General features: G+C 38.2%; 1 non-coding gene across 1 annotated transcript; it reads right to left on the reverse strand.

Moving 5' to 3' along the window:
• Positions 1-23,643: 23,643 nt before the first annotated feature.
• On the reverse strand, positions 23,644-23,747 carry LOC112781551 (small nucleolar RNA R71). The gene has a single exon (XR_003192323.1). It is a non-coding gene; the product is annotated as a small nucleolar RNA R71 (small nucleolar RNA).
• Positions 23,748-24,475: the final 728 nt, after the last annotated feature.

Genomic DNA, 24,475 nt, shown 5'->3' on the forward strand with positions numbered 1-24,475 from the left:
GGCATGCTACTCACCATTCTTCATTTAGGCGTGCCACTTGAGCAACCAGGCGTGGCACGCCAGTGTCATTCAGAGAGCAAAGAAGCATTGGGGCGTGCCACTTGAGTTCGTGGCATGGCACGCCAAACAGAGGAACCACTCACTCACAAAAAGGGCATGGCACGCCAGACCCTGGGCGTGCCACGGTAGTTCAACTTTCCAGAGAAGCCTAGTCAAGTATAGAGCAAGAGCGTGGCACGCTAGACCTTGGGCATGGTACGCCAGTTCAAGTTTCCAGAGGCAAAGAGAAGTGAGAAAGGCAAGGGGTGTGCCACTTGAGTTCAAAGGCGTGGAACGCCAAGGTTGTTAGAGGGACGAGCGTGCCACTTGAAGGATTGGGCGTGGCATGCCAAGCTAGAAATGAAGGGCACGTGACATGCCAGAAAAGTGCCAGCCACACGCCAGCTGAGAAGTCACGCTTATTGAGTGTTTTTTTTTCCCTTCAAAATGTAATTTTCCTTTTTCACTTTTATAATTCTTTTATTTTACTAGGAGTAGTATAAATACCCCCAAGGAGTACTGAAGAAGGGGGTTAAGCAGTCAGTTTTAGATCCACTTTTACACTTCACTTTTGAGTACTTTTTGAGCTATGAGTAGCTAACTTTCCTCTCATAGAGAGAGGGAGCTCTGCTGTACTTGATGAATTGATAATAGTGAAATTCTTCTTCTCTTTATCTTCTCTTTGATTTTCTAGAAGGAATTTCGTTCTTAATGCTTAGTGTTCAATCATCTTGGAAAAGAGATTGAATGCAATTGGGTTTCATGGGAACCTTGGGAAAGGAAACATGAAATCATGCTTGAAATCCCTTCTCACACTAGAGTAGAATCTGGGTTTTGGTGTTTGGATATGTGACATATAATCCTCCCTCTACTTGGACCTATAATGGTGTGTTGTATAATCAGGGACCAAGCATATCTCTCTTCATGAGAAATTAGACCAAGGAATTGGCTATTGATTAAGATCTGAGAGATTGAGTCACCAAGGGATTGGGGCTCAATCAATCATGATTGCCAAGAGGTCAATGAGTTGCATGATTGAAGAGGATATAAGCTGGATTAATCCAAAGAGACAACATCTCCCAATCTCAATGAATTTCCCCATTCTTATCTATCCATTTCTTTACAGCTTACTTTTACATTCAGCAATTTCCCATTTCCATTTACATTCAAGTCATTTATGATTCTGCACTTTATATTCTGCCATTTATATTCCTGCACTTTCTTGCTTTTCTTTATATTCTAGCCCTTTACATTTGTGTCATTTACAATTCCGCACTTCACAATCCTATTGATCCGCTTGACTAATTCATCAATTGATTAAAACTGCTCGAATTTGCCAATCTCTGTGGATACGATCCCACTCCATTGTAGGTTATTACTTGACGATAATTTTGGTGCGCTTGCCAAAAGAACTAATTCACCAATTTTGAATGGGGTGTGATTTAGACTCATCAAGTTTTATGGCGCCGTTGCCGGGGATTCGCTTAAATTTGACAGTGATTAAATCGATTGGAGAGCTAGATTAAGCAATTTAAATTCCTTGTTATTTTATTTAGCACCTTTTTATTTTCTTTTATTTTGAGTTCTATTTCTTTCTTCTTTGATTATTTTTATCATCCATATTTCCACTCTTTTAACTGTTTGTATAATTGCACCACTCACACTAACAACCACTCTAACAAGAGTGATTTGTTCATTCATCTTCTTTCTTGCTTTTTTTTTTTGCCTTGTTGGTTGTATGACAGGTAAAAGAAGCGGTGCTTCAACTTCCTTTGATTTTGAACCTGAGAGGACCTTCCTCAGATTAAGGAGGGAAGCAAGAGAGAAAGGAATCATTGGTGTTGAGGATGAGGAAGAGTATTTTGAAACAAACATGGAAGAAAACATGGAGAACCACCATGAAGAAGAAGCTCACAACCATGCCAGAGAAGGCCCAGTAAATCTTGATGGGCAAGAAAGGAGAGTCTTAGGCTCCTACATCAACTCAAACCCAGGAAATTGTGGCAGCAGCATCCTAAAGCCAACAATTCATGCCAATAATTTTAAGCTGAAACCTCAGCTCATCACACTTGTTCAGAAGAATTGCTCATATAGAGGAAGTGCCCAAGAAGACCCTAATCATAATCTCAGCACTTTCTTGAGGATATGTGATACTGTAAAATCCAACGGGGTACACCCAACATCTACAAACTACTCTTGAACAATGGACAAAACCAGCCAGCAACAAATACCATTCTTTCTTTGAACAATGGACAAAAATACTGGCTTAAAATACAACACCAAATCTGCCCAATGAACAGAGATAATGGATTCATGTAGCATGCTATTCATTGAATTCAATTTTCAAATACTATTCCAAGACAATAATCATTCCACTTGCAAGCAGCATGAATTCAAACAATTAAGCATGATTGAATCCAACAATGAAGTGCAAATTTAATCAGGAATTCAGCCAACAACACTCAGCAAAAGCAAATAACAAGGCAGCAGCATTCTTTCCTTTTATTGGACAAATAACAAGAAAAATAATGGCCTGAAAACATAGCACCAAAACAGTACAAGGAACAACAGTAATTGAATCAGTCAGCATTCCTTCCATTGAATTTAATAATCAATCACAAGTAGGCAGCATGAGTTTAACAATGACGCTCAAATTAAAACAGGAACTTAGCAGCAATAAGATCTTAAATTCAGAAATTGGTCAAGACTATCACTGCATAAGCAATCCAGCACTAGTGCCTTCCAATTAACAACCATCCACAAGGATAAAGCAGCAATAAAACTATGCAGCAGCATCAACAGATCAAATGAGCACAGGGCAAATCAATGAAATAGAATATTTCCAAACAGCAGCATTATTCAAAACAAACCTAAATCCACTATTCAGCCCAGATTTTCTAACCACCTAATCAACTAACATGCATTTCTAACTAAACTAAGCTAAGAAAAATTACTAACTAGCAAGAGTAAGGAAATGGAATGAAACAGGGGAAAGGGTATGGAATTGGAATGCAGAGGCAGAGAATGAGAGAATTTGGAAGAGGGAAGGGAAGAAGCAGCAGGACGGTGACGCTGCCCAGGAATGGTGGCGGCACAGTGGAGCTCGTGGCAGTGGGGCAGGTTGCTGGTGAGAGGGGACAGAGAAGAGACAGAGCAGGGGCAATGTGAGAAAGAGAGGAAAAAAAGAGAGAAGGAAGGAGGGAAGGAAGAGAGGGGGGCATGTGGCGACGGCGGGTGTTCGCCGAAGGTGGCCGATCGGTTGCTGGTAGCAGAGGCGATGGTGGTGGTTATGGGGGAAAGAAGAGGGAGAGACGTCGGGAAGGGGAGTGGTGCGGCTGCGCGAATGCGCTAGAGCTCTCGCGTCCCTGGGTAAGTGAAATTTTGAATCCACGCGTGCACGCACTGTGCACGTCCGCATGGATGAGAGGATAATGAAGTGGTGCGGAAGCGTCATATGCACCTGCGCATGGATGGGAGAATTGGGAATGGACACGGATGTGTACGGTGCGCGTCCGCGGGGGTGTGCTGGGCGAGAGGCACAAAATTGGCCCAGAGTTGGCAAAACTCTCTGATCTTTGGCCTGGGTGATGAAAGACTGCATTGACGTGCTTGCATACTATGCGCTTGCGCGTGGATGAGTTCAATGATGATAGGGCGCGGAGGCGCCAGGTGCACCTACGCGTGGGTAGGGGGACACAAAGGGACGCGGACACGTACAGCGTGCGTTCGCGTGGGTTAAGGCACAGAGTTGGCCCAAAAGTGGCACAACTCTCTGGTCCTTGGCCCAGAAAGCTCAGATGCACAGCCCACGCGCGCGCGCAATGTGCGCTTGCGCGTGCTTGGCTTTCTCCTTTTTTTTTCAAGAGCACCAAAAAGAGCTCATAATCCTCCCAATCTCCTCTAAGATTCTAAAACCAGCTAAGATGCAAAATTAAACATATTTTTGAATTTTTGGAGATTTTTCAAACAAATCAAGAGAACTTGCAATCCAAGCAAAAACTCAAATTCAAAGAATCATCCCTAATTAAGGCATAGAATCTATAAACACCTTAGCAAGCAAAGCAAAATATAATGAGAAGTAAAGAAATTATATACAATGGAACTCAATTCATTCATTCATTATATCTACAAGAGAATGGAAAGAGTTTACCATAGTGGGGTGTCTCCCACCAAGCACTTTTAGTTTAAGTCCTTAAGTTGGACATTTGGAAGGTTCCTTGTCAAGGTGGTTTATGCCTGTATTCATCCTTGAACCTCCAAGAGTGCTTGTCCTTCAATTGTTTGTCAGAAGTTCCAACCATTTTCACCAAGCTTTGGTGAGGTTCTTTCCAAGATATGAGCTCCCAGAATTGGTTCTCGTAGTGTGATTCAGGGTCCCATATCTTATCTTCGCGTCTTCTAGTTTATCACCTTGATTCTATCCGGGTGACAAGAAAGCAGAATTCTCATGAAAGTACCAAACTATCCTCCTAGACCCATTTAATTGAGTATGACACCAGCCTTTCCTCCTTGAAACTTCAACCATAATGAGCCTAGACTTACAACGCCAACTACTAAGCATCCTCCTCTTTCGCTTAATTCCACAAAGCGCCCTAAGTTGGCCATCCATCTCAAGAAAACCATACTCAAGAGGGATAATAAAGCGAAGAGTTAGAAGTTTTACCCACTCAAATGAAAGATTGGATGACAACCTAGGTGGAAGAGTTCCCTAAGATCCTGATAAAGCATGCTCTACTCCCATCCATCCTCTACTAGAGGCTTCCACCACTTGGCAAGGTTCTTCGAGATTTACCTCTCGTCAAGCTTCCTCAAGTTCACACTCTTCTTCACCAATTTCTTCTATCTCTTCCCCATCACTCTCATCATAGACAGGTTTAGTGAAGTCTACAGATGATCAGTTTTTCTACCGTAAAGAAATATAAAAATATAATCGCATTGTAAGTATAGCTTCTAAACCACCAGAAAATCCTTTCGTACAAACGTTTTGGTTGTCACAAGTAACAAACCCCTTTAAAATTGATAACCGAAGTATTTAAACCTCGGGTCGTCTTCTCAAGGAACTGCAGGGAGGTATGTTCTTATTAATGGTTATGAGTTTTGTAAATTGGGGGTTTTGAAAGTAAGGAACAAGTAATTTAAATGACAACTAAAATAAATAAATAACTGTAAAATAAACTCTTGGCAAGGTATGAAAATTCGGAAGTCCTATCCTAGTTACTCCTATGAGAATGGAAGTTAATCCCACTTAGTTAACCTTTACGAAAACAAAGAAAAGTCAAGTGAACTAATTAGTTAGATTCCCAAGTCCTAGCCAACTCCTAAGGAAAGACTAGAGTTAGTGGAATTCCAGTCAATTAGTCGACATAACAACCAATCACGATAAGTTGATAACTCAAGAGCTTCCAGTTAATCAATTAAAGCCAAGAATATAAAAAGCTAAGTAAGAATCATAAATCTGAATTACCTTAATTGCATTAATAAGAGAAAATCAATCTAAACATAAAGAGTTCATAAGCCAATTTGGCAACATAAGTAATTAAATGAGAGCATTAAAGTATCTGAAAGTAAAAGAAAAATATAAAATAAAAGGAATATTGAACCTGATGAAGAGTTGAAATCCTAAATCCTTTAAGAGGAATCCTAATCCTAAAACCTAAGAGAGAGGAGAGAACCTCTGTCCAAAAACTACATCTAAATCATGAAAAGTGAATAATTGAAGGCATCCTTATGAATGGATGCATTTGCCCACTTTATAGCCTCTAATCTGTGTTTTCCGGGCCAAAAACTAGGTCAAAAATAGCCCAAAAATCGCCCCCAGCATATTCTGCTACGTACAGGTCGCGGGAAAGTGACGCGGAAGTGTCGTCCACACGTTTGGGTGGATTGCGTTTCTGCGAGGTCACGCGTCCGCGTGATCCACGCGTTCGCGTCACTTGGCTTCAGGGCAGCTATGGCAAATTATATATTGTTGCGAAGCCCCGGATATTAGCTTTCCATTGCAACTGAAATCATCTCATTTAGATCTTTGTATCTCAAGTTATGATCGTTTGAGTGCGAAGGAGTCAGGCTGGACAGCTTAGAAACTTCTTCAACTTCTTGTATTCCTTCCACTTTTGCATGCTTCCTTTCCATCCTCTGAGCCATTCCTTGTCCTGTAATCTCTGAAAATACTTAACACACATATCAAGGCATCTAATGGTAATGAGAGAGGGTTAATATTAGCAAATATAAGGCGAAAAAAGCATGTTTTCAATCATAGCATAAAATTAGGAAGAAAAATATAAAACATGCAAATAGTATGAATAAGTGGGTAAAGATTGATAAAATCCACTCAATTGAGCACAAGATAAACCATAAAATAGTGGTTTATCAACCTCCCCACACTTAAACATTAGCATGTCCTCATGCTAAGTTCAAGAGAAGCTATAAGGGTGAATGGGGAAAGTAAGAAAGTATGAAATGCAACCTATCTATATGAATGCAACTACATGCAAAAAGTTTCTACCTACTTGGTTAAAAGTAAATAAATCTTTCAAGAACAAATATGAACTGGATTTCACTAATTCAAATCACAAAAATGAAGTACAAGTAAACTTGCAAAAGAAAATAGCTCGTGAAAGCCGGGAACAAAGAATCAAGTATCGAACCCTCACTGGAAGTGTATGTACTCTAATCGCTTAGGTGTTTAAGGTTCGATCTCTCAGTTCTCTGCTAATCTTGCTTTCCAAGGCTTGCTCTTCATCTAACAATCAACATAAATTTAATGCACAGATACACATATGAAGAGGTCTTTTAAGGGTTGTAATGGGGTTAGAGTCAAGGTAGGATTGTATTTGGCCAAGTGGACTAAAATCTGAATGCTCAATTAACTTAAACTTTCCACCTAACTTTAGACAATCCATGTAATCATAATACCACATCTAACTATCCATTAACCATGTTTTCCACATATTCATGCATTCTTAAGTACATATGCATTGCTTTCACTACTTACTTTGGGGCATTTTGTCCCCTTTTTGCTTAATTACTCTTTTTTTCTTTTCTTTTTCTCACTTCTTTCTTTTTTTTATATATATATATATTTTTTTCTTTTCTTTTATTTTTCTCAATGCATATGATTAAATTATTGGATGCATGAATCATGTCCTAAACATTTTTTTCACATTTTCAGAAAATTCTAACATACTCAATTCTCAAACCAAATATTTCCAAATTCAACTTTCCCCATACTTAATTCATGAGCGCTCTCACTAGTCTAAGCTGACCAAGGATTCAAATTAAGGATATTATTGTTTTCCGCTTAGAGTTAATGATGTGCTAAAGTAAAGAACAAAGGGGTATAATAGGCTCAACATTGGTTTACAAAGAATAATGAAAAGGTAAGGCCATATGGGTATGTAAGCTCAGTGAATCAAAGGCCTCAATCATGTAAGTGTATGCATACATCAAACCATGGAAATATAGAATTAAGCAAGACAAAGATCACAATTTTAGAGAGAAAAATACATACTAAAACAGAATTTTGGTTGATAAAATGCAACCAATCAAATAGGCTCAAAATTCTCACTGGTTTTGTATGTTCGAGCTCTAAACCATGTTTCAGTATAATATTTCTTCAAACAAGTTTAACATTAAATTTTATTCAAATTAGTGAAATACTTTAAAAAGTTTCTTGAAAAAAAAGAAAATATTACTTCAACCAAGTCGTCAAATATGCACAAAAATCAAACAAACATGCAAATGCAACAACTAACTACAAAGAAAATTTAGACATTGGTGTTGAGACAAGAAAGTACTAACCCATGGAGATCGGTATTGACCTCCCCACACTTAAAGATTGTACCGTCCTCGGTGCATGCTGAGATGTGCAGGTGGATGGGGGTTATGGTTCCTTAGCTGGGGCTCTTTTTGTTCCTTTCCTTGATGGTGGTTAGGGAGTAGCTTTCTCTTTACCCTTCTTGGTGGCCATACTGAAAAGGGAAAAAGAAAGTAACTTTTAAAGCTAAGGGTTAGAGCAAGGAAGAGAGCAGGAAAGGTGGTAATCAATGCACAATAAAGAAGAATGACGTTAACACATGGTCATGACTACATGTGAAAAGTTAATCAATGGAAATATAGCAAGTTCATGTAATAACAATTAAATGCAAGATGTTTATTAGCATGCTGGCAAAGGCATGTGTAGCATAGATCAAGCATTCAATGTCCAAGTTAGATTACCAACTCTTTAAAACTGATACTCTGTTTGTATTGACAATTATATTTAATCAATAAAACATGAAAGGGATTTTGAGAAAAATAACAGGCATTAGTAGTAGAATAATTTAAAATAGTGTTCAATGCCATACGGGCTTTTTCACAAACATAGAGCATGCATGCTGAATATGTTATTGAAAGTATTAAATTGAACATGCAAGCAACCCTTTAAGAAGTAATATGAATTGTCAAACAATTCCATAATAATCCACAAAAATATAGAAAATAATGAACCAAATAAATTTCTAACACCAATGAAAATAATGCAATGAATGAAAGTATGCAAATAAAGTAAATGAAATAGAATGAAAGTGAAGAGGGATGAGAAGTTTGAAGAGATGAAGAAGAAGAAAGTAAGAAAAGGAAGAAGAAATTAGGATTAGAAAAGAAAAGATAAGATAATTGGCGCTGATCTGGATAAGTTGTACGGCGCAGGCGACGCGGACGCGTGAGTGACGCGGTCGCGTGGTGCGCGATAAGGTCAGGTGACGCAGACGCGTGAGTCACGCGATCGGGTGGCCTGATTTGTGCGATTGGCACGAGTGCAGCCTCACGTTCGCGCAACTCTCTGTTTCAAACTCATTTTGCCAAAAATCTAGGTGACGCGGTCGCGTGGTTGACGCGATCGCGTGAATGGCCATTTTTGAAAAACGATGCGGATGCGTGGGGCACGTGTTCGTGTGGTATGGCTTGTGCTTCTAGCATGGTTCCAGCCCCATTCCAGCCCAACTTACTGCCTTACACCCTTTTACGTCGATTTCACAGGGCCAAGGGTTTGCGTGGGTGACGCGGACGCGTGGGAGGCATTTTTCCCACATGACGCGAACGCGTCAGCGACGCGGTCGTGTGGATCAATTTGTGCCAAAGGCACGCCTCTAGCCATGCTCTCGCGTGACTCTCTGTTCTCTTTTCTTCCTAATGCACTTGTGACGCGGACGCGTCTGCGACGCTTACGCGTCGCGTGCATTTTTTTTTATGCATAAAAAATGCAGACTGCAAAATGCAATGCTGATATGGATGTTATGAATAATTCCAGGTTCAACAAAATAGAATAAAACTAAAAACAAACAAAACAAAATAAAATTAAAATTGAGAAAGGAACGATCATACCATGGTGGGTTGTCTCCCACCTAGAACTTTTAGTTAAAGTCCTTAAGTTGGACATTTGGGGAGCTCTTTGTTATGGTGGCTTGTGCTTGTACTGATCCTTGAATCCCTACCAATGTTTGTAATTCCAATGGCCTCCGGGATCCCAAACTAGGCGTAGAAAGCCTTCAAGCAGGTTAAAGCAAGTGACAAGGCCCCAAGAGTGTTGATTGCCATAATGAATTCCAGGGTCCCAATCCTTGCTTTTGCACCCGTCTTCTTGTTGATCATTATGATTCCATCCGGGTAGCAAGCAATCTGAATTCTCACTAAAGCGGCCAAACAACTTCCTAGACCCATTCAGTTGAGCTTTACACTAACCCTTGCATTTAAACTTTGAGCACACAACCATGTTGAACCTTAGTTGACAACTCCAACCACTAACCATCTTCCTCTTACTCTTAATGCCACAAAGAGCTCTAAGTTGACCATCCATCTCCAGTAGCCCATATTCAAGTGGAATTAGAAAGCTAAGGGATATGAATTTTACCCACTTGAATATTGTGAAGGATGATGGCAACTTAGGGGAAAGTATTTCTAACGAATTTGCAGGCTCCACTCCCTTGTTCTCTTCTCTGACAACTTCCACCTCTTTGCAAGTTTCTTCAATATCAACCTCTTCCTCTCGGTAGCTTTCTTCCAATTCAATCTCTTCTTCATTCCTCACCAAGGGCATGGGAGGCTGTGCTTCTTCTTCTATAATCTCCATCTCCTGACCAACCTCTTCCAAGTCTTCAACTATGATATGCCTTGGAGGTTGTACACCCTCCTCGACATCAAATGCAATTGTCTTGGAAGGAGGCTCTATGTCTTGACTTTTCCATGGAGGTTCAGCATCTCCCAAGTCTTCAACCACTTCTTCCTCTGCAACTATTATGGCTTCCTCCACTTGTTTCAATACAAAGCCATGTTCCTCATTGTCCACCAAAGTTTCCAGTGTTTCCTTCATGCTACACTCTTCTTTTGATTCTCCACATGTAACCATGGGAGTACTTTGAGTGCTCAGATGTCAGGAAGCTATTATATTTACTACCTCGGTTAAGGCAGTAGTGAGTTCCAGTATACTCCTTTGCATCTTCGTTTCCCCTTGAAGAAGACCACGAAGTTTGTCATCCATTGGAGATTGGGGTGGATATGAGGGTTCATTATTTTGGAGAAAGGATTCATAATAGGAAGGTGGTTCTTCTTGATAAGGATATGGAGATGGTGAATATTGAGGTGGTGGTTCTGGGTGTAGTTCATATGGTGGTTGGTGTGGTGGATATAGGTTAGGGTCATATGGTGGTGTTTGGTGGTAAGGGGCTTGTGAGTATGGTGGTTCAAAGTTGTGTTGAGGAGATGGTTCATAAGCATATGGCGGGGCTTGTTGGTAACGACAAGGGGGTCCACCATATCTATTGTCTTGGCATGCATTGTAGGATGGTCGTTGTCCATAGTATCTTGGATGGTGATGTTGCCGAAAGGGTTGATCAGATCCTCGTGGCTCCTTCCATCTCTGATTGTTTTGACCTTGATGCATGTTCCTGTTATAATTTCCATTCCTTGCAACAGCATTGGGACCAAACTCAAAGCGATGGGGTGAGAACTCATAATAGCAAATAAAAATTAAAAACGAAAATAAAAACAAATTTAAATTAAAAAGTTTTTGAAATTTAAATTTTGAATTTTGAAATTTGATTTTTGAAAAAGTCAACAATATAAGATAAGGCTTTGAAAAAGATTCAAAATTTGAAAAGGTTTGATTTTTAAAATTTTAAATTTTAAATTTTAAATTTGGATTTTGAATTTTGGAATTTAAATATTGAAAATTGAAATTTGATTTTTGAAATAAGATAAGATAAGGTTTTGAAAATGATATGATTTTTGAAAAATATTTGAATTTTGAAATTTAAAACTAAGATAAGATAAGATAAAAATTTTAAAATCAAAATCTGAATTTTTTTTAATGGAAATTTCGAAAATTCAATAAAAATATAGAGAAAATATATTTTTGATTTAAATGAGGAAAGATAAAAACAATAAAATGACACTAAACTTAAAATTTTTAGATCAAAACGAAGAAAACAACTAAGAACAACTTGAAGGTTAAGATGAACACGAAGAACAAATTTTTGAAAAAATTTTTAATAACTAAATAAAAACCAATAACCTCTTAATTTATGAAAAAGCAAAAATAAAAAACAAAAATAAAAAAAAATAAACAAGCAAACAACAAATATTTACAATAACCAATAATAAGGCACACGTTTGCAATTCCCCAGCAACGGCGCCATTTTGACGATCAGTTTTTCTATCGGTAAAGAAATATAAAAATATGATCGCGTTGTAAGTATAGCTTCTAAATCAACTGAAAATCCTTTCGTACAAACGTTTTGGTTGTCACAAGTAACAAACCCCTTTAAAATTGATAACCGAAGTATTTAAACCTCCGGTCGTCTTCTCAAGGAACTACAGGGAGGTATGTTCTTATTAATGGTTATGAGTTTTGTAAATTGGGGGTTTTGAAAGTAAGGAACAAGTAATTTAAATGACAAGTAAAATAAATAAATAACTGTAAAATAAACCCTTGGCAAGGTATGAAAATTCGGAAGTCCTATCCTAGTTACTCCTATGAGAATGGAAGTTAATCCCACTTAGTTAACCTTTACGAAAACAAAGGAAAGTCAAGTGAACTAATTAGTTAGATTCCCAAGTCCTAGCCAACTCCTAAGGAAAGACTAGAGTTAGTGGAATTCCAGTCAATTAGTCGACATAACAACCAATCACGATAAGTTGATAACTCAAGAGCTTTTAGTTAATCAATTAAAGCCAAGAATATAAAAAGCTAAGTAAGAATCATAAATCTAAATTACCTCAATTGAATTAATAAGAGAAAATCAATCTAAACATAAAGAGTTTATAAGCCAATTTGGCAACATAAGTAATTCAATGAGAGCATTAAAGTATCTGAAAGTAAAAGAGAAATATAAAATAAAAGGAATATTGAACCTGATGAAGAGTTAAAATCCTAAATCCTTTAAGAGGAATCCTAATCCTAAAACCTAAGAGAGAGGAGAGAACCTCTCTCTAAAAACTACATCTAAATCATGAAAAGTGAATCATTGAAGGCATCCTTATGAATGGATGCATTTCCCCACTTTATAGCCTCTAATATATGTTTTTCGGGCCGAAACCTGGGTCAAAAACAGCCCAAAAATCGCCCCTAGCGTATTCTGGTACGTACAGGTCGCGGGAAAGTGACACGGAAGCGTCGTCCATGCGTTTGCGTGGATTGCGTTTCTGCCAGGTCACGTGTCCGCGTGATCCACGCGTTCGTGTCACTTGGCTTCGAGGCAGCTATAGAAAATTATATATCGTTGCGAAGCCCCAGATGTTAGCTTTCCAACGCAATTGAAACCATTTCATTTGGACCTCTGTAGCTCACGTTATGACCGTTTGAGTGCAAAGAGGTTAGGCTGGACAACTTAGCAACTTCTTCAACTTCTTGTATTCCTTCCACTTTTGCATGCTTCCTTTCCATCCTCTGAGCCATTCCTTGCCCTGTAATCTCTAAAAACACTTAACACACATATCAAGGCATCTAATGGTAATGAGAGAGGGTTAATATTAGCAAATGTAAGGCCAAAGAAGCATGTTTTCAATCATAGCTCAATTAGGAAGAAAAATATAAAACATGCAAATAGTATGAATAAGTGGGTAAAGATTGATAAAATCCACTCAATTGAGCACAAGATAAACCATAAAATAGTGGTTTATTATCTACCACGTCATCAATTCCAAGCACAGTGGGGAAGGACTCATCAAGCTCAAAAGGATCATATGTTGATTCGGAATCATCATAAATAGGAGGGCTTATTGCTTGGGACAATTCTTCCAATTCTTCATTCACAATATGCCTTGGAGGTTGCACGTCCTCCTCAACATTGCTTTTTAATTCACTGGAAGAAGGCTCAACAAGATCATCAAGGGGATTGATCAATGTGGACAAAAAATCACTAATGATGGAATCCACTTCTTGATCAATTTCCTTCGACTCTCTATCCACTTCTTCAACATTACTCTCCTCTTTAACATCCCTTCCAAACTTCGTGGAAGAGGGCTCTTCAACTTGAGATTCCTTTATGTGCTCAACATATCCTAAACATCCAACCACTACTTCCTTTGTTCACTAATTTCTACCTCCTCCTCTCATTGTACTTCTTGTTTTAACTCCTTCTCCTCACCATGGAGCTTCAAGTTCACTCCCTCACTAAGCTCTTTGGTTGCTTCTCCATATTCAACAATGGGAGCACCTTGATCGCATAGGTTTAGGCGAGATGAGACCATGTTACCAATGGCTTCTACCATGATAGCCATTTTTGCTCTTAACTCCGCAAACTTCTTTTCATCCTCCTCTTGTCGCCTTAAGATATGAGATTCGAGATCTCTCAATTCCAACAAGAGGGCTTCATCGGGAGGTGATGGTGGAAGAGAAGGTTCATTGTTTGAGGGAAAGTTGTTGTAATTGGAAGGTGGTTCATATTGGTGAAATTCTTGACGTGGTGTGTATGGACTTTGTGGTTCATGGGAGTATTGGTGTTAGAATGGTGGTGGTTCTAGATGTGGTTCATATGGTTGTTGGTATGGTGGGTATGGATTGGGGTCATATGGAGGTAAATGGTGGTAGAAAGCTTGTGAGTAAGGTGGTTTAAAATTATGTTGCAGAGGGGGTTCATATGCATGTGGTGGTTGTGGTTGACAATCACAATAAGGGTCATCACACACATTGGATTGGTATGCATTAGGATTAGGATTATACCCATAAGAGTTCGAAGGGGGTTGTTGCCAAGAAGGTTGTCCATAAGCTTGGGGCTCCTCCCATCCTTGATTTCCAAATCCTTGATGCACATCCTCATTGAAGCTTCCATTTCCTACAACATAGTTTGAAACACATTCATAGCCAAAGTGATGAGAATTCATGGTGATAAGAGAAGACAAACACAAAACTAACAAGAAATAAAGAAAACAAAGTCCTACAACTAGCAAAAGCCAACAAACAAACCAAAAATCAAGCTATTCACAATATATACAATAGCCAATAACATAGCACCATTGCTATCCCCGGCAACGGCACCATTAATTTGATGCTGGGATTTATACCGGTTTGGAATACCATAAAATAATTCCATTGTTAGTATAGTCCAAACCAATAGACAATCCTCAGATCAAATTAAATTTGGTTTTGTTACATGTACATACCCCAAATAAGAATTAACCGAAGTATTTAGACTCCGGGTCGTCTCAGGAGGATGGCAATGAAGTGGTCAATTATTGGCTATGAGAATGCAAGGGGGTTTGATTAATAAGAGGGCAAGAAATTAAATGACAAAATGCGTAAATCAAGCAAGTAATTAAAGGAAGCAAGATAAAGGACTGTTGGCTAAGACTTAAGTAATTGAGATCACTATCCTTGTCAACAATTCAAATATTGATAATTATGCGGAACCGAGTTCATTAGGTCTACTCATCAAAGCCTTAAGTACATAATGCCTACTCCTAGGCTTGGAGTACATCAAATGGCTTGATCAACATCAATCCATAAGTCTCAACCTAGCTGCTAATTAACTTAGTAGTAGGCTAGAGTTAATGGTTATCAAATTAATCCCCAAGGGTTTTGGAATTACCAATTCAATAAAGCCCAAGGACTCAAGATCACTCAATCCCCTTAGTCTAGGCCAAGGGTCAAGAGAACTACTCAAAAACTATAGGAAGTATTATATCAAACACCTAATGTGCAATAAAGGTAAACATCACAAACTGCTAAAATTAAGGAGACCCATAACTTTCATAAGCGAGAAACCAATAAAAGCAAGCAAGATCAACATAAAAGAAAGATAGAAACATGGAATTGCATTAAAAGGAAATTGGGTCTAACAATGTTCATCAACATACAAGAGAGAAAAATGAGAAATTGACTTTGCAACTAATGAAATCAAGATGTAGAAGTTAGAAATTGTAAAAGAAACAAGATGAAATCAAGTAATTAACTAAAGATCCAAGACAATTTAACCTAATCCTAACCTAATTCTAGAGAGAAGAGGGAGCTTCTCTCACTAGAAAACTAACTAAAGGCTCATGTTGACTAACCAATTGCTCCCCCTTTGCTTGGACTTCAATTCTGCATGAAATACACTCAGAAACAAGTTGGATTTGGGCGTGGACAGCTCAGAAATTGCCCTCAGCATTTTGCCTTTAAGTGAGTCACGTGCTGGTATCGGCGCGTATGCGCCATGTGTGCGTGCGTGTCGATTGGTTGTTTCTTCATCCGCGCTTACGCAGTATGTACGCGTGCACGTCTCCATGTGAAATCACTTATGCGCGTGTGCGCCCAAAGATGCGTTCCCAATTCTTGTTTCCTCATGCATTCTCTACTTTGTATGCTTTTCTCCTCATTTCTTCCTTCCAATATTTGCCTTATGAACCTGAAATCACTCAACAAACACATCAAGGAATCAAATAGAATTAAAGTGAGTTAAAATCACCAATTTAAGGACCTAAAAAGCATGTTTTTACACTTAAGTACAATTCAAGGGAGAATTACAAAACCATGCTATTTCATTGAATAAATGTGGGAAAAGGTGGTAAAATCCCCTAAAATAAGCACAAGATAAACCACGAAATCGGGGTTTATCAGCTCTCTGCTATGATCTGTGGGATGTTAATTTCTCCTCATCTGAGTATGTAATATGTTAGAATTGATCTCTTTATTGTGACCTTTGAGGTATTTCCAGTGGGGAGTATGGATCTTCTTACTATCTCATACCAACCTTTCGCTTCAGGTAAGAGATCAATCCTCTTCAAATCGCTTGGTTCTCCATCTGAATCCCTTTCCCAGTCTTTGCCTTCCAAGCATAAACCATTTAGTAGCTCATCAAGAACGTTTTCACCCTTCATTCTCTCATCAAAGCTAGGTTCTCTAAAGGGTATTACTCTTATCTGCAAGACCCTCATGATGGATTATGGGCTGAAATCCACATCAATCCCTCTAACATAGCTCTTGTAAGGAGGGCTGGTTTTGCTTGGCCTCACGGCATTTGCATAGAACTCTCTTATCATGGTTGCACTTATGTCAGTGAGAGGTTCACACAGGAGTTCCCACCTTCTCTATGTAACTATCCTTCTCATGATGGGGTATTCTCCTTCCCTCAATCGGAAACCAATCTCTGGGATAACTTCTTTTGCTTCCATCATCCTATGATATCGTGACTCATGAAATTGAGACTTAAATCTTTTGTCATCATAGGTTGGTGGTTTAGCTTCGACTGGTTGCTTCCCTTTCCTTCTTCTAAAACTTGATGAAGCCATTAATTAGGGAGGGATGAGGCCGAGTGGAGACTTGCAGAATGGTGAGGGAGAGATGATTTATGTGACTCTTAGAATGACTGTTTGGCTTACTAGTGAAGCAAGAAGAAAATATTAAGGAGACAAGATTGGTTTGGATCTCACAAAACACGGTTGCTAGGCCTTTTCCTAAGGGAACCGAAATATTTGTGTGGAAGCTTGAGTTATGTAGCATGGTTTAAATGAGGCTATTTATAACAAGCTTCAATGAAGGTTGGAGGGTCAGGATGGTTTATGGGGGGATTGGAATGGACGGTGTGCATGTAAGGAAGGATGAGGACAAGGACCACCTCTTCCTTGGGCATATGCTTCGGTCTCCTGGGTGCTGAACTTTGCAGATTTTTTTTGCTTCCCAAAAAGCAATTCCCAAGCACATGTGACTTACTTTTCCTCCTTGTGACACCCGTACTTGCATGGTGTTGTCCTTTCTTCAATTTTTTTGTTTTTCTTCATACCCATCCATTCCAATCAAGTCAATAGTGAGCTTAAAATTTGGATTTAACACGGTGGTGTTTATCAAGTGAAAAGTAAAAATAAAATTTGATACATATTCCTTGTTTATGAATAACCAACTATACCATTTTTGAATTTAAACAAAAAAAATTGGTCAACACCAAACTTGTTTTCTGCTATGGTTGGTATATTCATTACAAGGAACATTTTATTTTCTACCTTAGCAAAATAAATTCACAAGAACGATGCAGATATGATTTATCTTTCATAAACTTGAATCTCTAAGTAAAAGTGACTTTCCTGAAATTCATAGCATCTGTGGACACCAAACTTAATGTTTGGCTATATACTTTAATAGAATGACTGAGTGTATATTCTAAAATGGTTATATAATCAATATGCTCGAAAAACCATTTTAGAGTGCCTTTAGGCACACCAAACTTAGGAGTTAGACATATGCTTCAAAACAATATGTGCTGTAATCAAATTTTCCCATGAGTGTTCAAATTTATGCTAGAGAGACCATTAATTATTGAAATTAAAACAAAAGCAAGAACATTAAATCATGGGCTGCCTCCCATGGAGCGCTCTTTTATTGTCACTAGCTTGACATTGGTTCCTTGTTAGGGTGGATGATGATTATGGTGCCTCAACTTGTCCCCTCTCACTGTGAGCTTTCTTCCTGTAATTTGATGAACAATCTCTATATGCTCTAGCGAGAGTATCTTATTAACAGTATAATAATCATCAGATTGTGTGTCTGTCTCCAACTGTTGGTAGATCAATTTCACTTTGTCTCCTTCTGAGAATCCATCGGTTGGTATTTTCTTGTTTTTCCACCCTTGTGGAACCTGTTTCTTGCCCTTCTTTCCTTTCTTCAGTGGTCCACCCTTCTTGGTAGCAGTTTTTATATCAGGATCTTTCTTCCTAGTGTTCAACTTCTCTATCTCTCCCTGCCTTCTCTTCTCAGTCTTTGCTTCTTCATTCCCCTTTTGTTCTTCTCCACTGTTTGTCTTTTGCTTCAAAGGTGAGCTGATGATTGCCTCCTTGGGCTTTTCCTTCCAATTCAAGTCTTCTTTTTCAACTCTCATGTAGCTTTTCTCTTCAACAGTATGCTGGATTTCCTTAAAGACATTTAAAGTGATCTTCTCATCATATGCTCTCAGAGTCATTTCTCCCTTTTCCACATCGATGATGGCTTTTGCTGTGGCCAGGAAAGGTCTTCCCAATATGATGGAATCACCTTCCTCCTCATCTAGATATAAGATCACAAAATCTGCTGGAAATATGAACTTATCTACCTTGACCAAAAGGTTCTCAACCACTCCATTAGGGATGACCATTGATCTATCAGCAAGTTGCAAAGTCATCCTTATAGATTTCACTCCTTCTATGGACAGCTTCCTCATCATGGATAAGGGCATCCGATTGATGCTTGATTCTAGATCACACAATGCCTTATCAATGATGATATTGGCAATGGTGCTAGGCAGAAAGAAGCTCCCGGGATCTTTGAGTTTTGGAGGAAGGCCTTTTTGAATCCTGCACTGCACTCTTGTGTTAAGATCACTGTTTCTTTCTCATTCTAGCTCCTTTTTTTGTTGATGAGCTCCTTGAGGAATTTAGCATATAGAGGCATCTGCTCCAATGCTTTAGCAAGAGGGATATTAATTTCCAGCTTCTTAAAAACTTCCAGGAATTTAGAAAACTGTTGATCATTGAGCTCTCTTTGCAATCTTTGAGGGTATGGCTAATGAGGGATGTAGTGTTTAACTTCCTTCCTCTATTCTTGTGGATGCTCTATCATGATTTGTTTTCCCTTATTTGAAGCTTGTGACTCTTTATCTTTCTTTTTAAGCTCTTCCTGGTCCTTTTCTCTAGTTGTCGTATCTCCCTTGTTGTTGGCCTTATCATCTTCTGCTGGCTTCTTGTTAGCTTCTTTGTTATTCTCCAATGTCTTTCCACTCCTAAGCTGAATTGCTTTACAGACCTTTGGGTTGGGAATAGTATTGATAAACCATTATTTTATGATTTATATTGTGTTTAATTGTGTGATTTTATCAAATCTTTACCCACTTATTCATATGATTAGCATGTATTTACAATTCCTTCCCAAAATCATTCCATGGTTGAAAACTTGCTTCCTAGAGACTTTTAATTATGTATTTTAATTCTCCTTTATCCCATTCGATGCCGTGATCCGTGTGTTAAGTGTTTCAGGATTCATAGGGCATGAATGACATGGAAATTGGAGAGGAGGCTTGCAAAAATGGAAGAAACACAAGAAACTAAGGAGATGACCAGCGAGCAATGGCGCGAGCGCATGGCCCACGTAAATGCGTGAATTGGAAAATTCACAGCGACGCGAACGCGTGCCTGACGCAAATGCGTGGATTGGAGTCTGCACGAATTACACGAATGCGTGAACCATAGAACGCGTGACAAGGAAAATCGTTGAATGACGCGAACGCGTGGACGACACGTACGCGTGACCTGCGTGATCTGCAGAAATAACAGAATACGCAGGGGGCGATTTCGGGCCGCTGATGAGCGGATAATTTATACGCTTTTTGGCATTGTTTTTATATAGTTTTTAGTCTAATTTAGTTAGTTTTTAGTATATTTTTATTAGTTTTTAAATAAAAATCACATTTATGGACTTTACTATGAGTTTGTGTGTTTTTCTGTGATTTCAGATAATTTCTGGCTGAAATTGAGGGACTTGAGCAAAAATCTGATTCAGAGGCTGAAGAAGGACTGCAGATGTTGTTGGATTCTGACCTCCCTGCACTCGAAGTGGATTTTCTGGAGCTACAGAAACCCAATTGGCGCGATCTCAATTGTGTTGGAAAGTAGACATCCGGGTCTTTCCAGCAATATATAATAGTCCATACTTTGCACGCGTTTTGACGACGCAAACTGGCGTTCAAACGCCAACTCCCTGCCCTATTCTGGAGTTAAACGCCAGAAACAGGTTGCAAATCAGAGTTAAATGCCAGAAACAGGCTACAACCTGGCGTTTAACTCCAAAAAGAGTCTCTACACATGAAAGCTCAATGCTCAGCCCAAGCACACACCAAGTGGGCCCGGAAGTGGATTTCTACATCATTTACTTATCTTATGTAACCCTAGCTACTAGTTTAGTATAAAAACTACTTTTAGTGATTTATTTTACATCTCTAGTTAGTCTTTGACTAATTTTATGTTCTGAGATCACGTTTAGGGGGCTGGCCATTCGGCCATGCTTGAACCTTCATCACTTATGTATTTTCAACGGTAGAGTTTCTACACACTATAGATTAAGGTGTGGAGCTCTGCTGTTCCTCATCAATTAATGCAAAGTACTATTGTTTTCTTATTTAATTCAAGCTTATTCCTATTCTAAGATATTCGCTTGCACTTCAACATGATGAATGTGATGATCCATGACACTCATCACCATTCTCAACCTATGAACACCTACCTGACAACCACTTCCGTTCTACCTTGGATTAAGCGTTTATCTCTTATCCTCAATTTTGAAAGATCAGAGTCTTCATGGTATAAGCTAGAATTATTGGTGGCCATTCTTGAGATCCGGAAAGTCTAAACCTTGTCTGTGGTATTCCGAGTAGGATTTGGGATGGGATGACTGTGACGAGCTTCAAACTCGCGAGTGTTGGGCGTGTGATAGACGCAAAAGGATCAATGGATCCTATTCCAACATGATCGAGAACCGACAGATGATTAGCCGTGCGGTGACAGCGCATTTGGACCATTTTCACTGAGAGGACGGGAAGTAGCCATTGACAATGGTGATGCCCAACATACAGCTTGCCATGGAAAGGAGTTTGAATGATTGGATGAAAGCAGTAGGAAAGCAGAGGTTCAGAAGGAACAAAAGCATCTCCATACGCTTATCTGAAATTCTCACCAATGAATTGCATAAGTATCTCTATCCTATTTTATATTTTATATCATAATTATCAAAATCCCATAACCATTTGAATCTGCCTGACTAAGATTTACAAGGTGACCATAGCTTGCTTCAAGCCGACAATCTCCGTGGGATCGACCCTTACTCACGTAAGATTTATTACTTGGACGACCCAGTGCACTTGCTAGTTAGTTGTGCGGAGTTGTGACAAAGAGTTGAGATTACAATTGTGCGTACCAAGTTGTTGGCGCCATTGATGATCACAATTTCGTGCACCAAGTTTATGGCGCCGTTGCCGGGGATTGTTCGAGTTTGGACAACTGACGGTTCATCTTGTTGCTCAGATTAGGTAATTTTATTTTAATTTTAAGTTTTTTTATTATTTTTATTTTCAAAAAATTTTCAAAAAAAAATAAATTATGCTATGACTTCAGAATTTTTAAGAATGAATTTTAGAGTTTCATGGTGATATGCTGAATCCTGGCTGGCTGTTAAGCCATGTCTAATCCTTTGGACCGAGGTTTCAACTATCATTAGAAGAGCTTCTTTGTCTTTCTCAGCAATTTAGCTTTTGTATGTAATGATCTGCTAAAGCTTGGTTGGCCATTGGCCATGTCTAGTGTTTTGGACCGGAGCTTTCACTGAAAGCTTGGCTGGCTAGTAAGCCATGTCTAATTCCTGGACCGGAGTTTTAGACTAACATTGCATGATTCCTGGAATTCTTTTTAAAAATTTTGAATTTCCTTATTTTCCTTTTCCAAATAATTTTCAAAAAATACAAAAAAATTTTTAAAATCACAAAACCAAAAATAATTTGATGTTTCTTGTTTGAGTCTAGTGTCAATTGCATCTTTTTAATTTTTCTTTAAAATTTTCGAAGAACACCTGCATGAAACTATTCTTCATGATCTTCAAGTTGTTCTTGATGATCTTCTTTGTTTGATCTTTGCATTTTCATGTTTTGTGTCTTTTCTTATTTTTCATATCCATTTTCAATTTGTTAGCGTCTAAAGTTTGAAAATTTCGAATATTTGAGTTGACTTTTTCAAAAAATTTTCAAAATTTAGTTGTTTCTTATGAGTCAATCAAATTTTCAATTTAAAAATTCTATCTTTTTCAAATCTTTTTCAAAAATCAAATCTTTTTCATTTTTTCTTTCATATTTTCAAAAATTTCAAATTTATTTTCAAAAATCTTTTTCTTATTTTGTTTCATATTTTCGAATTCTTTGCTAGCACTTAATATTTTGATTCAAGAAAATTTCAAGTTGTTACTTGCCTATTAAGAAAGGATCAATCTTTAAATTTTAAAATCATATCATTTATTTTCTTGTTAGTCAAGTAATCAACTTTAATTTCAAAAATCAAATCTTTTTAAATTTCTTTTTTTCCAATCTTTTTCAAAATGATTTTCAATCATATCTTTTTAAAAAATCAGTTTCAAAATCTTTTCTAACTTCTCACCCTTTCAAATTTGATTTTCAAATCTTTTTCAATTAACTACTTGACTTTTTGGTTTATTTTTAAAAGTTTTCTATTTCAATCATATCTTTTTCAAAACCACCTAACTATTTCTCTCTCTCTAATTTTCGAAAATCACTAACACTTTTTCAAAATTCTTTTTAATTAACTAATTGTTTCAAATTTTAATTTTAATTTTATTTCTCTTTTTTATTTTTGAATTCTAACTACATTTTAAAATAAAAACAAAAATATTTTTCCTTTTAGTTTAAATTAAATTTGAATTTTCTCCCCCCCTCCTCTCTCATCTCCTTCTATTTACTTATTTATCTACTAACGCTTCTCTTCTACTCATAATTCAAACCCCATCTTCTTCTCTGTGTTCGAGTTTTTCTCTTCTCCTCCTTCTATTCTTCTCCTCTTATACTCACCTAAGGAATCTCTATACTGTGACATAGAGGATTCCATATTTTCTTTTCTGTTCTCTTCTTTTTCATATGAGCAGGAACAAGGATAAGAACATTCTTGTTGAAGCTGATCCTGAACCTGAAAGGACTCTGAAGAAGAAGCTAAGGGAAGCTAAAGCACAACTCTCTGGCCGAACCTAATAACAATGGTAGAAATTCAAGGAAGATGCTTGGTGACTTTATTGCACCCTCTTCCAAATTCTATGGAAGAAGCATCTCACTCCCTGCAATTGGAGCAAACAATTTTGAGCTTAAGCCTCAATTGGTTTCTCTAATGCAGCAGAATTGCAAGTTTCATGGACTTCCAATGGAAGATCCTCATCAGCTTTTAGCTGAATTCTTGCAAATCTATGACACTGTCAAGACCAATGGAGTTGATCCCGAGGTCTACAGGCTTATGTTTTTCCCTTTTGCTGTAAGAGACAGAGCTAGAACATGGTTGGATTCACAACCTAAGGATAGCCTGAACTCTTGGGATAAGCTGGTCAGTACTTTCCTGGCCAAATTCCTTCCACCTCAAAAGATGAGCAAGCTTAGAGTGGAAATCCAAACCTTCAGACAGAAGGAAGGAGAATCCCTCTATGAAGCTTGGGAAAGATACAAGCAACTGATCAAAAGGTGTCCTACTAACATGCTACCAGAATGGAGTATCATAAATATATTCTATGATGGTCTCTCTGAGTTGTAAAAAATGTCATTGGACCATTCTGTAGGAGGATCTCTTCATGTGAAAACCCCTGCAGAAGCTCAGGAACTCATTGAAATGGTTGCAAATAACCAGTACATGTACACCTCTGAGAGGAATCCTGTGAACAATGGGACGCCTCAGAAGAAGGGAGTTCTTGAAATTGATACTCTGAATGCCATATTAGCTCAGAACAAAATATTGACTCAGCAAGTCAACATGATTTCTCAGAGTCTGAATGGATTGCAAGCTGCATCCAACAGTACTAAAGAAGCATCTTCTGAAGAAGAAGCTTATGATCCTGAGAACCCTGCAATAGCAGAGGTGAATTACATAGGAGAACCCTATGAAAATACCTATAATCCTTCATGGAGAAATTATCCAAATTTCTCATGGAAGGACCAACAGAAGCCTCAACAAGGCTTCAATAATAATGGTGGAAGAAATAGGTTTAGCAATAGCAAGCCTTTTTCATCATCTTCTCAGCAACAGACAGAGAATTCTGAACAGAGCCATTCTGGCCTGGAAACCATAGTCTCTGATCTATCCAAGACCACACTATATTTTATGAATGAAACAAGGTCCTCCATTAGAAATTTGGAGGCACAAGTGGGTCAGCTGAGTAAGAAGATTACTGAAACTCCTCCCAGTACTCTCCCAAGCAATACAGAAGAAA

Source organism: Arachis hypogaea, chromosome 19 (genome assembly GCF_003086295.3).
Source record: "Arachis hypogaea cultivar Tifrunner chromosome 19, arahy.Tifrunner.gnm2.J5K5, whole genome shotgun sequence".
NCBI classification, from domain to species: domain Eukaryota; kingdom Viridiplantae; phylum Streptophyta; class Magnoliopsida; order Fabales; family Fabaceae; genus Arachis; species Arachis hypogaea.